At 37.6% G+C, this 12,781-nt stretch overlaps 1 pseudogene; it reads left to right on the top strand.

Moving 5' to 3' along the window:
- The first annotated feature begins 10,681 nt into the window (after positions 1–10,681).
- Positions 10,682–11,472, top strand: LOC123232480 (annotated as a pseudogene).
- The last annotated feature ends 1,309 nt before the right edge of the window (positions 11,473–12,781 follow it).

Raw genomic sequence — 12,781 nt, 5'->3', positions numbered from 1 at the left:
ATTTAGCAAATAACATTTTTCAGAAGAGCTGTTTGATACAATTTGTAGATGATCTGCTCTTATCTGTACCAAATGCCTTAGTGTGCCAGGAAGATCACAAGCATCTTCTATTACAGCTACATAGGAGAAGCCCTAAAGTCTCAAAGACAAAGGTTCAGTGGTGTCTCCCCAAAGTTGAGTATTTAGGATTTAATCTAACTGCTGGTGCGTGCTCTATTTCCCTTGAGTCCATTGAAGCTATTCAGAAATTGACTGCACCTTCCACTAAGAAACAGTTGACAGAAGTTTTAGGAATGAGAAGGTTTTGTAGACAGTGGATCCCTCGCTATGGGGAAATCACTAAACCCCTTAAAGCTCTGACAAAAATTCAGTCCCTGAACCACTTAAATTAGGTGCAGAACTCCTGTCACCTCTTTCAGGATTAAAACAAGTTATCCTGTCTGCCCCTGTTCTAGGCATTCTCGATTACAAAAATCCATTTACCTTATATGTATATGAACAGGGGTGGGTAGCTTCAGGTGATTTAACTCAAACTTTAGGGTCTGTTCAACATCCGGTTGCTTATTATTCAGCACAAAAAGACCCAGTAGTTTCAGGACTCCCACCCTGCCTTAGAGGCATAGCTGCCACAGTTTTATAAGTAACTAAATCAGCTGATTTATTATTTGGGTGCCCATTAACCATAATGTGCCCTCATAAAGTCGAGGCATTTTGTTAAGGCATAGAACACAGGCATTTTCAGATCAAAGACTCACTAGGTATGAGATAACCTTGTTGGGTAATGAAAATATTGCCTCGAAATGCTGTACAACCCTTAATCCAGCCACCTTGCTTCCATATTTACCAGTTTCACAATTGTGAATATTTAGTGTCCATGGTTGAAAAACCTAGAGAAAAAGAAAGACCTTGAAAAACCTACAATGTAATGGAGATGTAGTTACAGAATTTTCCACTGTGTGATCAGCTTCACTGCCCTCAAATATAAGTGCTTAAGGTGCAGAACTGATAGCTCTAAAACATGCCTGTATAATTGCCAAGTGTAAGAAATCAACAATTACACAGATTCTAGGTATGCATTTGGAATATGCCATGCAGTGGGTTGGGTATGCTATGGCTCAAAAGGCGGGGTTTAACCTCTTCTGGAAAGTGTATCACAAATGCAGAAATTCATTAATGAAATGGCTTTCTGCTCACCAGCTACCTGAAGCTTTAACTTTAGTTCATTGCTCTGCTCATACAGGTTGTACTGACCCTGTCTCTAGAGGGAACCACCAGGCAGATACTGCAGTAAAGCCTTAGGAGGACCTGAGTATCTTTTAGCTTTGACAACTAGTAAAAATTCAAATTTATCTCCCTCTTATAATAAGCAGGAAGTGAAAATGGAAACAAAGGTTTAAAGCAAAACAGGACAATGGGGTATGGGTGTCATCTGAAGGAAAACCCTTACTCCCTAGAAGCTTTTATCATCAAATATGCTTATATGTTCACAATGTAATAAGGAAGAATATTTGAGCATGTGAGGTGGGTCTGCAGGGAGATGCAGAGTCAGGGAAAAGTTTCTAGAATGGGGGAGTAAAGGGTGAGACAGTTGACTAAGGTTTGAGCTAGGTCTTTCTCTGGTTTAACCTGGAGGGACTGGCTACTTTTCCTTGGTGGCTGATACTACCCTGTAGTTCCTTGGTTTCTCATCTTACCTGCTGCTTTCTGTGACCTTATGAGTTTACTCATGTGATCCTGAAACATTTGGATAATCTGTGTGTAAGATCAGGTCTGGGTTTCTTGTGGATCCAAGATTTCTCCCTGTGCTGTGAAAACTGCCATAGACCACTACCTCTATTACCATCCAAGGGGAGTTGGTTTATTGCAGGCTTATCTAGAGTAGGGACTGGGGTCTTTAGACAGTTAAGTAATAATCAGTGTAGCTCAAATCACTGAAGACTTCCTGTGAGGGAAAATATTTAGATGGGGGAGTGGAGGTTAAGTAGTTGATTTAGTGTTAGGATTATCCAAAATTCCCCTTTAGCCTTTCCTGGTTATAATAAATACAACACCCATCCCTGTTACCGAGTGGCCTGTGTGTGTCATCTCAGTGTCAAGCTCTGCCTACACTGGGCTTGGTTGGCCTTCCCAAACTTGTTATTCTTCTGATACTGGCCCTATCTGAACCATCTGGTCCCATCCCCTAAATCACCCTCTTATAACAAGAGAGGTCACTTTTGGCACTCAGTGTATCATAGACTCTGTTTAAAAAGTTTACCTAGGTGAATACTACTGTTGGCTGAATAATAGGCTTTTCTAAGGCAGGTTAGGCTGTATCTAATAGGATGATATTTGTGAGGATATATGGAAAGATTTATCACATATAAATCTATCAAAAATCATTTTTCAAAAAAATTCAACTTCAGGAAAAAATCATCAGTAATATAGCAGAAGGTATGCCAAGATTTCCTATAAAAAAGTGATGTTAGATAAATTGAACTCAAATTAAAGTAGCAACCAAAATATTGATGCTTTTGGAAGCTGAATTATCACAGACATAATGACTAGGTAGTCTCTGTTTAATCATCTGGAAAAGGAAATGTCAAACAACTCGATTATTTTTCACAAAAAGAAAAAAGAATACAGCTGGAGTCACAGAGTCAGACAAGACAGAAATGACTGAACAATGGTTACAATCTGGGAACTGAAGACGTTATATAATTCTTTCCTGGTCAGATCAAAAATAAGATTTTGTGGGAGAGACGAGGTTTAGATCAACATCTCACACCCTACACCAAGATAAATTCAGAATGGGTGAATGACTTGAATATAATGAAGGAAACTATAAGTAAATTAAGCCAACACAGAATAGTATGCTTGTCAGATCTATGGAAAAGGGAAAATATTAAAACCAAGCAAAAGTTAGAAAAAATTATAAAATATAAATTGAATAATTTTGATTATATTAAATTAAGAAGGTTTTATACAAACAAATACAATGTAACCAAAATCAGAAGGGAAACAACAAACTGGAAAAAAATCTTTATAAGAAAAAACTCTGACAGAGGTCTAATTACTCAAATATACAAGGAGCTAAATCAATTGTATAAAAAAATCAAGCCATTGCCCAATTGATAAATGGGCAAGGGACATAAATAGCCAATTTTCAGATAGAGAAATCAAAACTAACAATAAGCACATGAGAAAGTGTTCTAAATCTATAATAATTAGAGAAATGCAAATCAAAACAACTCTGAGGTACCACTTCACACCTAGCAGATTGGCTAAAATGATAGAAGGGGAGAGTAATGAATGTTGGAGGGGATGTGGCAAAATTGGGACATCAATGCATTGCTAGTGGAGTTGTGAACTGATCCAACCATTCTGAATGGCAATTTGGAACTATGCCCAAAGATCTCTAAAAGACTACCAGCCCTCTGATCCAGCCGTACCATTGCTGGGATTGTACCCCAAAGAGATCATAGATAAACAGACTTGTACAAAAATATTTATAGCCATGCTTCTTATGGTGGCAAAAAACTGGAAAACGAAGGTATGACCTTCAATTGTGGAATGGCTGAACAAATTGTGGTATATGCTGGTGATGGAATACTATTGTGCTCAAAGGAATAATAAACTGGAGAAATTCCATGTGAACTGGAAAGAGCTCCAGGAATTGATGCAGAGTGAAAGGAAAAGAGCCAGAAGAGCATTGCACACAGATGGATACACTGTGGTAAAATCGAATGTAATAGACTTCTGTACTGGCAGCAAAGCAATGACCCAGGACTATTCTGAGGCACTTATGATAAAGAATGCTATCCGCATTCAGAGGAAGAACTACAGGAGTGGAAACACAGAAGAAAAACAACTGCTTGAACACATGGGTTGATGCGGACATGGTTGGGGATGTTGACACTAAATGACAACACCAATGCAACTATCAATTATATGTAATTAAGTCATGATTGATCACATATGTTATAACCAGTGAAAATGTGTGTTGAATATGGGGGGGAGGTGAAGGGAAAGTAAAAGCAAGAATCATGTAACCATGGAAATTGAAAAAAAATAAAATATTTAAATATAAAAAAATAAGATACTGTTTTCATATTTGAGCACCACAAAGGATACTGGAATTTAAATATTGAAGATCATTTACTCTGCTCCCATTATTTTAGATGAGAAGTAACTAAAGCCCATAAGAGTTAAATGAATTCAAGATCCCAGTGTTAGTAAGTGATAGAGATATATTCACAAATCAAGCCAGCCTCTCTTTTTTGATCTATGTAGACTTTGACATTATTAATCACTTTCTTCTCTTTGATACTTTTTTCTCTCTTGGTTCCTGTGACATTGCTCTCTCCTGAATTTGCTTCTATGTGTGTAACACCAGTCCTTCTCCATCTTCTTGACTATATCTTCAACTATGTCATAACTGCCCACCAGGGTTCTTCTTTGCACCCTTTTCCTTTCTCTCCATCCTATTTCACTTATTGATCTCATCATTCCCATGGATTCAATGATGATTTTTAAGCTGATGATTCTCAGATGTACTTATTCGACCCAAGACTTTCCCCCTTGTCTCTTTAAACTTCCAGCCTTCCATCTCCAGCTGTCTATTGAATTATAGGCTCCTAGGAGCCTGGGACTGGCTTTCTTTTATGTCTTTCTTTTCCTAGCTCTTACCACAGTTCTTGGCATAAGGTAAGTGCTTAGAAAGCTTTGATTGACTGATGCATCAGAGGAATCTTAAACATTTCCTAAATACAATTCATTATTTGCATCCCCAAAATGCTTTCTGTCTTCCTACCTTTCCGTTCACTGCTGAGGGTACTACCATTCTTCCCAGTCACAGTTACTTGCTATTTGGGTACTATATTCAGTTACTCATCATCCATCATCCCTACACCACCATAAACAATCTGTTGCTTCTATCTTGCTTGTTCTCTTGCCAATTGTATTCTATTAACCAGATCTTTATAAAATCTCTCCAAAGTCACTCACTTCCCTCTTCTGATACTAGCACTACCATGGTGAATGGTCAATTAGATCCAATAGCTGTGGGGACAGTACCCTGTCTAAGGGGGTAGCAGGAGACCAACAAGTATCTAAGTATGAAATTATTCTCTTAGGTATTGAGAACATCCAGTTGAAGAGATGTAGCAGCTACACTTCTTCCTGATTTACCAAAGAACAGTGAGCCATTGTGTTGAGGTAGTAGATCTTGTGGATATGCCTAGGATGGATTTAAAAGACACTCGAACATCCAGACTTGGTATTATTCACAGATGGATCATCATATTTACGTAATGGAATTAGATATACTGGTGCTACAGTTCTCACAGAATTTGAGACACTGTGGTATGACTCATTACCTAGTAATCTTAGTGTTCAGGGTTCGGAATTAGTGGCATTGAAGCAAGCCTGTCTTCAAGCTGAAGGTAAAAGTATAAATATTTACACGGTCTCTAGGTATGCATTTTCTGTTTGCCATGCAAAAGGAACGATCTAGAAACAACGAGGTTTTATTATTGCATTTGGAAAACCAATAGCTCATGCAGGAATAATAGCTGAGTTGTTGGAAGAAATCCAAAAGCCAAAACAGCTTGTAGTAATCCATTGTTGGAGTCATACTCGTGGTAGAGATTCAGTCTCTAAAGGAAATCACAGAGCTGATATCACTGCGAAGTATACAGCCCAGAATGCTCCAGTTTATGTAATGAATTTAACATCTATTGATTCTGATCATCTAGAGAAAGCTTATGTAGTCTCAGATATCCAGAAATGGAAGGATAAATTTGGAGATAGGAAAGAACATGGGATATGGATTACTGATACAGGAATACCATTGTTACCGAAAGATTTTTATAGCTATTTCGGTCAAGCCATCCACACAAAAGGACATTTTGGTACACAAGCTGTTGTAGATTCCATGAAGAGGAAATGGGTTGCTCCTGGAGTAAGTACTGTTGCAAATAGGATCTGTAATAGTTGCTCAGTCTGCCAAAAGTTCAATCATTTTGGGTAACGTAGATTGTATCATTACATACTCATATGCATCCAACATTGCACATAAAACTATCAAGACCTTCGATGGAGAACAGGAGAAGAGGAAAGGAGTGAAGAGAAGATTTTCTTGAGGAATGGAGCATCATAAGGAAAAGGGAGATCTGCAGGAGATCTGGAGTTTTCGTAGGTACCATGCATCCATCATTAACATGTTGCAACACAATATAGCAAAGAAACAACATAACAAATCAGATACATATGACACAAACATGTTAGGATACACTGTGTTCCTTATGGAATGAAACAATGTATAATACTAACAAAATTAGAATTAGCTATAGGATAAGTAAGTGCTAACAAAAGATCATTAGTTATTAACAAAGATTAGCTAGTTATTTAGGTAGATGTATCTAGACTAATATACTAATACCCTAGGGATTATTTAGAATAGTTTAGGAGTAGTATTCTATTAGATTAGAGGATAAGATAAGGTACTAATATACATTAAAGTGCAAATACAACAAACATAACGAAATTGCATTACATGAAGAACATGTAACATACTACAGATCACATATCGCAAAATAATGTAAATAGTTGTGTAAATAGCATGTTTATATTGTAAATTGTATTATAGTGTAAGTATTGTATATATATATATAGGGTGTACATGTGTATATTTGATATGTATATATTATGTATACATACATGTATATGTGTAAATCATACATGTATATGTTGTGTATATATTGTATGTATCATGTGTATATATGTGTATAAATGTTAATTCTGTGAGTACTTTGATATAGTTGAGTTACAGACATTCAAATGTAATTTGCATTAGGGAGTTTGAGGTTTTGTTTTAATTTTTATGTAAAGACTTATGCAATGTTGTGTTAAAATGTATTTTCCAAAATTGTTTGTATTTATTAGTTGGTAGGATATTACTATATTAGAATAGGAGTTACATTTGATGTTTGTTTGAATTTTTTGTGTTGATATTTCATATTAGCTGTTGATTTTGTTGATTTTGTTGGAAATTTTGTATTGTTACTTATTGCTTTATGCTTTGAACTATGTAACTGTTCAATGTATTTATCCTTATATCTTTCCTTGTTGAAATCCATAGTGTAGGGTAGAGTAGGATAGTATTAGATAGAATAGAGTTAGTGTAGGTTGTTTGTTATTTTGGGTTAGAATTTTAGTTTAGTTTTTAGTGCACAAATACCAAAATGTTGTTAATTTTGGCTTTGTGCAAAGGGGGGAACTGTTGTGATGAAGATTATTATTTAGTTGTTATGTAGGAGACTTATCAGGAAGGGCTGGAGAATTCCACATGGAATGGGGAAGCAGGAAGTGGCTTCCACTCTCTGAGAAGGACTCCATGGTGGTTGGGACAAGTAGTAACTGATTCCCTGGGAGACATCAGAGCTAGTAGAATTGCACCCTAATTCCCTGGGATCCTGGAGTGTGGTGAAGGTTGGAAGCAGAGGACATCTATCCTGCACAACAGCACTGAGTAGGAAGTGATCTGCAATCTGGTGGACAGCTTGCAGACTTCTCTTCTTACTGGACTGCTTTAGACCATCAGTTCTGGAGGAGTTGGTTCCTGGCATTCTGAAAACATCCCTGGACTCTACTGTGAGGATTCCCACTCTAGTCCTGTTATTCTCTGGGCCCTGCCTGGGCTAGGTCTTAGATTAGTGTAGATAGGTTCCTCCCTTGACCCTGTGGTTTGCCCTTAGCTTGTAAGTGTAGAATCCCTTATTCCCATCCTTTATTATTGTTTCCCACAATTAAGCCTTTGCCTTTTGCCTGCTGGTTCCATAGGCCCTTGCCGAGGTGGGCTGAGTGACTATTGGAGCCTAACTGCCATTTCCAGTAACTGTTACCTTCTAGTAGTTAAACTTGGTCTCCCTACCTTGTTTTGTCCTGTTCATCTGTCATTCCTGTCTCTCTCACCCCAGTGTGAACCCACAAATAATAATAGTTAATATCACTGGTAACCCTCCAATACAGTTGTTATCTTCAGTTCCTCACCATCCATCATCCCTACACCACCATAACCAATCTGCTGCTTCTATCTTGCTTGTTCTCTTGCCAATTGTATTCTATTAACCAGATCTTTATAAAATCTCCCAAAATTCACTCACTTCATTCTTCTGATACTAGCACTACCATGGTGAATGCCCTTATCACCTAGACAGTGGTGATAGTTTCTGGGGATTTACCTGTCTCAAGTTCCTCCCCATTTGCGTTCATTCTCCACTCACTTGACAAAGTGATACTCATCAATACAAGTTTCATTATGTCACACCCCTACTCAATAAAATCCAAAAGCTCCCTCTTTCCTTTAGGTACAAATGCAAAATCTTCAGTTTGGCCTTCCGTGTCCTTCATAACGTGATTCTTTCCTTCCTTGAACATATTCTTATATTTTATCCCCCTCCATAGATTACTGAATTCAGTAGCACTGGCATCTGTTACTGTTCTTTATATGTGATGCTAAATTTCCTGACTCAAGTCTTTTTCACTGGCTGTCCCCTTATTAAGGGGAAAAATTATGGCTGGACAGAATATTGAGAGTTTTGGTCTCAAGGAATTGATTCATTTCCTAAATAAAAAACTCAAGTCAGAATGACTTTTATGGTGGTTTATTTACAAATAGGAAGAGAGAGTGAAAGTAAGAAAATCAGAGAAAGGATATGGTAAGATATCTAACCTAATACACTAAGTAATTTGCTCCAGCCCCTGGCTCTACCCAGGCATGACTAAGTCCTCAGTTTGAAAAGTCCCAGCCTTGAGCCAAGGACTGAGGGCTGAGGGCCCTGGGGATGAATAAAGCAAAGGCTTCACTCATGAAGCCTCTCTTAAGAGGAGAGTCTCTTGAGAAAAAATTCAGGAAATAGTCAATCCTTTCACTCACCATTTGGTAGTTCAAAAGGAGAGATTTAAGAACAGTCTCACCAAGTCCAAGGTCTCAGGTCCAGTAAGCAGAGTCTCTAATTCAAACTTCAACTCTGAAAAGCAAAGAATAAAGAAGAACTGTCTCACAGGAAGTTGTAATTCCCTTTTAAAGGTACTTCTTTTGCATCACTCCCTGTACATTCTTTCTATTTTACATGTACCAAATCACAACAAAGACTTTGCTTATAACTTCCCCCCCTGGACAGTGAGTTGATTCTGACTCATCACCCTCCACATGGATCACAGTCCTCCCCCACTTGGGTGTTTACACTTTTGGGGATTAAATCTAAAATTCGGCAGGGTAGGATTAATACCATCTTTATATCCCATAGCTGGAATCTTTTATCTCTTGATGACTTTTCCACCTTACTTCATGTCTCAGCTAAAATATCACCTTCTACAAAAAGTCTTTCCTTATCCAATAACGCTTAAACCTATTACCTAGAACTTGATGAGCTCCAGTTTATCAGGTTTACCCTGCATATACCTTGTCTGCATATATTTCTTTGCATGTTAGACTGAGTTCCTTAGGAACAGGGCCTAGCTTTAGTTTTTGCATTTCCTTTTCTTATTACCACAATGGTTGTTTTTCATAATTGGTCTTTAACAAAAAGACTAACTTACTTCCTCGGGTGTTGGTGGATGTAATGGGTTAATGGGAAAGATGTTGGTTTTGCAATCAAAGTGACAAAGAGATAAGATTGCATATGGAAAGACTGAAGAAGAAACTTGGACTAAAGTGACAGAGATGTAGATTCCAGAGTTGATTCAAAATGCAATGAATTATCCCAGGAGGTGGTGACCTGTCCACCAATCAGTTTTAAATTGGAAACAGAAATTATACAGGGGGCTTGGAAACTCAAAATGTCTTTGAAATATGGATTAAACTAAATGCCTTCTGAAGTCTCTTATAACTCAAGTTCTCATGGATCTAGTCACTTCTGTAGGACAGTCACTCCTGTTGTGGTGGGGGTTAGGGTCAGGAAAATTTCAAGGTTTTAGAGGAATTATTATGAAGTGAGATTTCTGCTCCTGACTATGGGCTGAATCTAAAAACCTCGGAGGGACTTTTCCCTTCTAATATAAGGCTCAATTATCGTGATGAGGTAGTTGGTATAGGAAGGGAAGAGGACTTGTAAGTGACTCATGGCCAAAGACAGTACCTGGAAGAGACTACTCTGCACTTGAAATTGTGTCAGGTCTGGACTGCATTGCTCAAGGTTAGGACAAGGAGCGTAGAGAGAATATCATGGTTAATACCATTAGACCTCGAATTGGGAAAACTTCAGTTCAAATATTACTCAGAAAGTTATTAACTATGCTACTCCTTCCTCATCCATGAAATGGGGAAAATAATGTCACCTCCTTTACAGGTAATTTTGAGGATCAAATGAGATACTATATACAGTGTTTTGCAAGCATCAATTTATTATTATTATTATTACACATGTGTGTCCATTAAGACTTGAGCCTGCCCAGACCATGCTCAACCCAAAGATAACCTTCTAGCTACTCCCTCTTCACACAAGTCCAACTGCTATCCTTTAACCCCCACCTTCAATGCCCTCCTCCCCCTCTTCCCTGGCAGCAGAAGGTTGAGGAGTTAACAAGCCTATAAAAGCTCATGAAGAAAGGACATGGGAACAGCAATTGCCAGGGCTGCAGCTTTAGCTTTTCAGCCCTAGGAGTAATTGCTGTTTCATTTACACCTTGCAAGAACAACATGTCTCATACCTGGGGATAGGAGACAGGTGTGAATGGACCAGAGATATGGCATTAGAGTTTTCTTATTACTCTTGGAAGTAGACAGTCCCCTGTCGAAATTCAGAGCAAGGAAATGGAGTATGACAGTGCTCTGAAACCCCTGGAGTTCCACTATGATCCCTCTACTGCTGAAAGGATTGTCAACAATGGACATTCTTTCAACGTTGAGTTTGATGATTCCTCTGATAAATCAGTGTTATGCGGAGGACCTCTGGCTGACAACTACAGGTTGGCCCAGTTTCATTTTCAATGGGGTTCCAACAAACAACCAAATGGCTCTGAACACACTATAAATGGAAAACAATTTGCAGCTGAGCTTCACTTGGTTCATTGGAATAAAAAGTATGAGAGTATGAAGAATGCTTTGAATAAAGGTAATGGATTGGCTTTTGTTGGAGTTTTTTAGAGGTGGGAAGTAATCATTTCCCAGGATTTGAAAAAATCATGAATGTTATGGGTAAGATTCAAAAGAAGTGGAAAGAAGCAACCTTCAATGACTTTAATCCTCTTTATCTTCCTAATTCCTTGGAATTTTATACTTATCCTGGTTCACTGACCACTCCTCTTCTCTCAGAATGTGTGACCTGGATTTCTTTAAACATACCCATCACTGTGAGCCATGAACATATGTCAAAGTTCTATAATCTTTACTTCATTTCTGAAGGAGAAACATTTCCAAAACACATGGTGAATAACTGGAGCCCAGCTCAAAATCTGAGTGGCAGGAAAATTAGAAGATCTTTCAGATAAAACCACCTAGTCTAGACCAGTGTCTGATATGAATTCTGGAGGAAAATGATCTTCTAGCTAAGCAAAAATCAGCTCCCATTGCCTCTCTGTACACTAGCAACATCTCTGCACGAGTTTTGGTCCTCATGTTTCTGTACCCTTATGGAAGGTAAAAGTAGAAGGCTGTAAATAAGTGAAAGTGTTATTAATGAGAAAAACTCAATAGCCCAGAAGCCATGTGTAATGCCTAGCAAAATGATGACAGGTGATAGCAATGCTTTTTCTGTGGTAAGGAACCAATGATAAGGAATGGTAGAATTGATCCTTTCTCCCTGTGCAATAAGGCAAATGAGTTCTTAGAGTCTAGCTTGTAAATCCTAAAGCTGTTTTTTTAAATATAGTAAAGCAGAAAATGGTAAGAAAAAATCCAATAATTGATTAAATTTCATCAATATAAAGTGTAGGAAGACAGATTAATAGTAGTGATTCCAAGTGATTACATTTAAGATACTGAGATATAATTTTTTTAAACTCTTATATATTTATAGCCATGTAATCTTAAACAGATATGATGCTTTTGTGAATTTTGGGTTACAGAAATCTAAATTAAATATTATCTATAAAAACATTTTAATTACAGTTATAATACAAATTATAATTCCATTCAGATAATATATACTATGACAAAGAAAAAAGTAACATTGTATTTTAGATCTATGTTGACTAATAAAATACATGATTACATAAAAAAAGACTATGGGTCTTGTAACCTCTTGGTCTGTTATGGCTGAGAGTTTCTGATCTCACCACTTAACAGTGATTTCTGCCTGAAGCCTAGAATAACTTCAGAAAGAATTATATCTGATGCAACATCTTGTGTCAGCCTCAGAGTTCATACGGCCACTTGATGATACAGGGACACCCATGGGTCACCAGTAGAGGAGGAAGAAACATTACAAACAGATAAAGTAAGCTTCTTAATTAACTCAAAGTTTATCAGATCCCATGAGCTTTACCTGGAAGAGGGAGAGAGATTCAAAAAATATTTTCCCTTTCTATTTTGGTTCTACTGTTGGATTCAATGACAGAGTTGGAGATGCCTCAGGTAGAGATGTGTCCCAAGAGCTTCATCTTGGCTCAGGTTAAAGATTGATGTCAGGGAAAAGGCAGGCACCTGTCCACTCTTAAAAACAAGAGAATTAATAAAGTTTCTAATCTAAAAAATGGTGATGCTTAAATACTCCCCTCCTTCCATCACTCCCTCAAACAAACTCTTCCTGGATAATCATTTGTGCATTTGCAGGTCTTAGCACTAACAAGTAATTTTTCA

The sequence above is a fragment of the Gracilinanus agilis genome, chromosome 1, assembly GCF_016433145.1.
Source record: "Gracilinanus agilis isolate LMUSP501 chromosome 1, AgileGrace, whole genome shotgun sequence".
Taxonomy (NCBI): domain Eukaryota; kingdom Metazoa; phylum Chordata; class Mammalia; order Didelphimorphia; family Didelphidae; genus Gracilinanus; species Gracilinanus agilis.
This window is presented reverse-complemented; position numbering and strand designations above follow the sequence as displayed.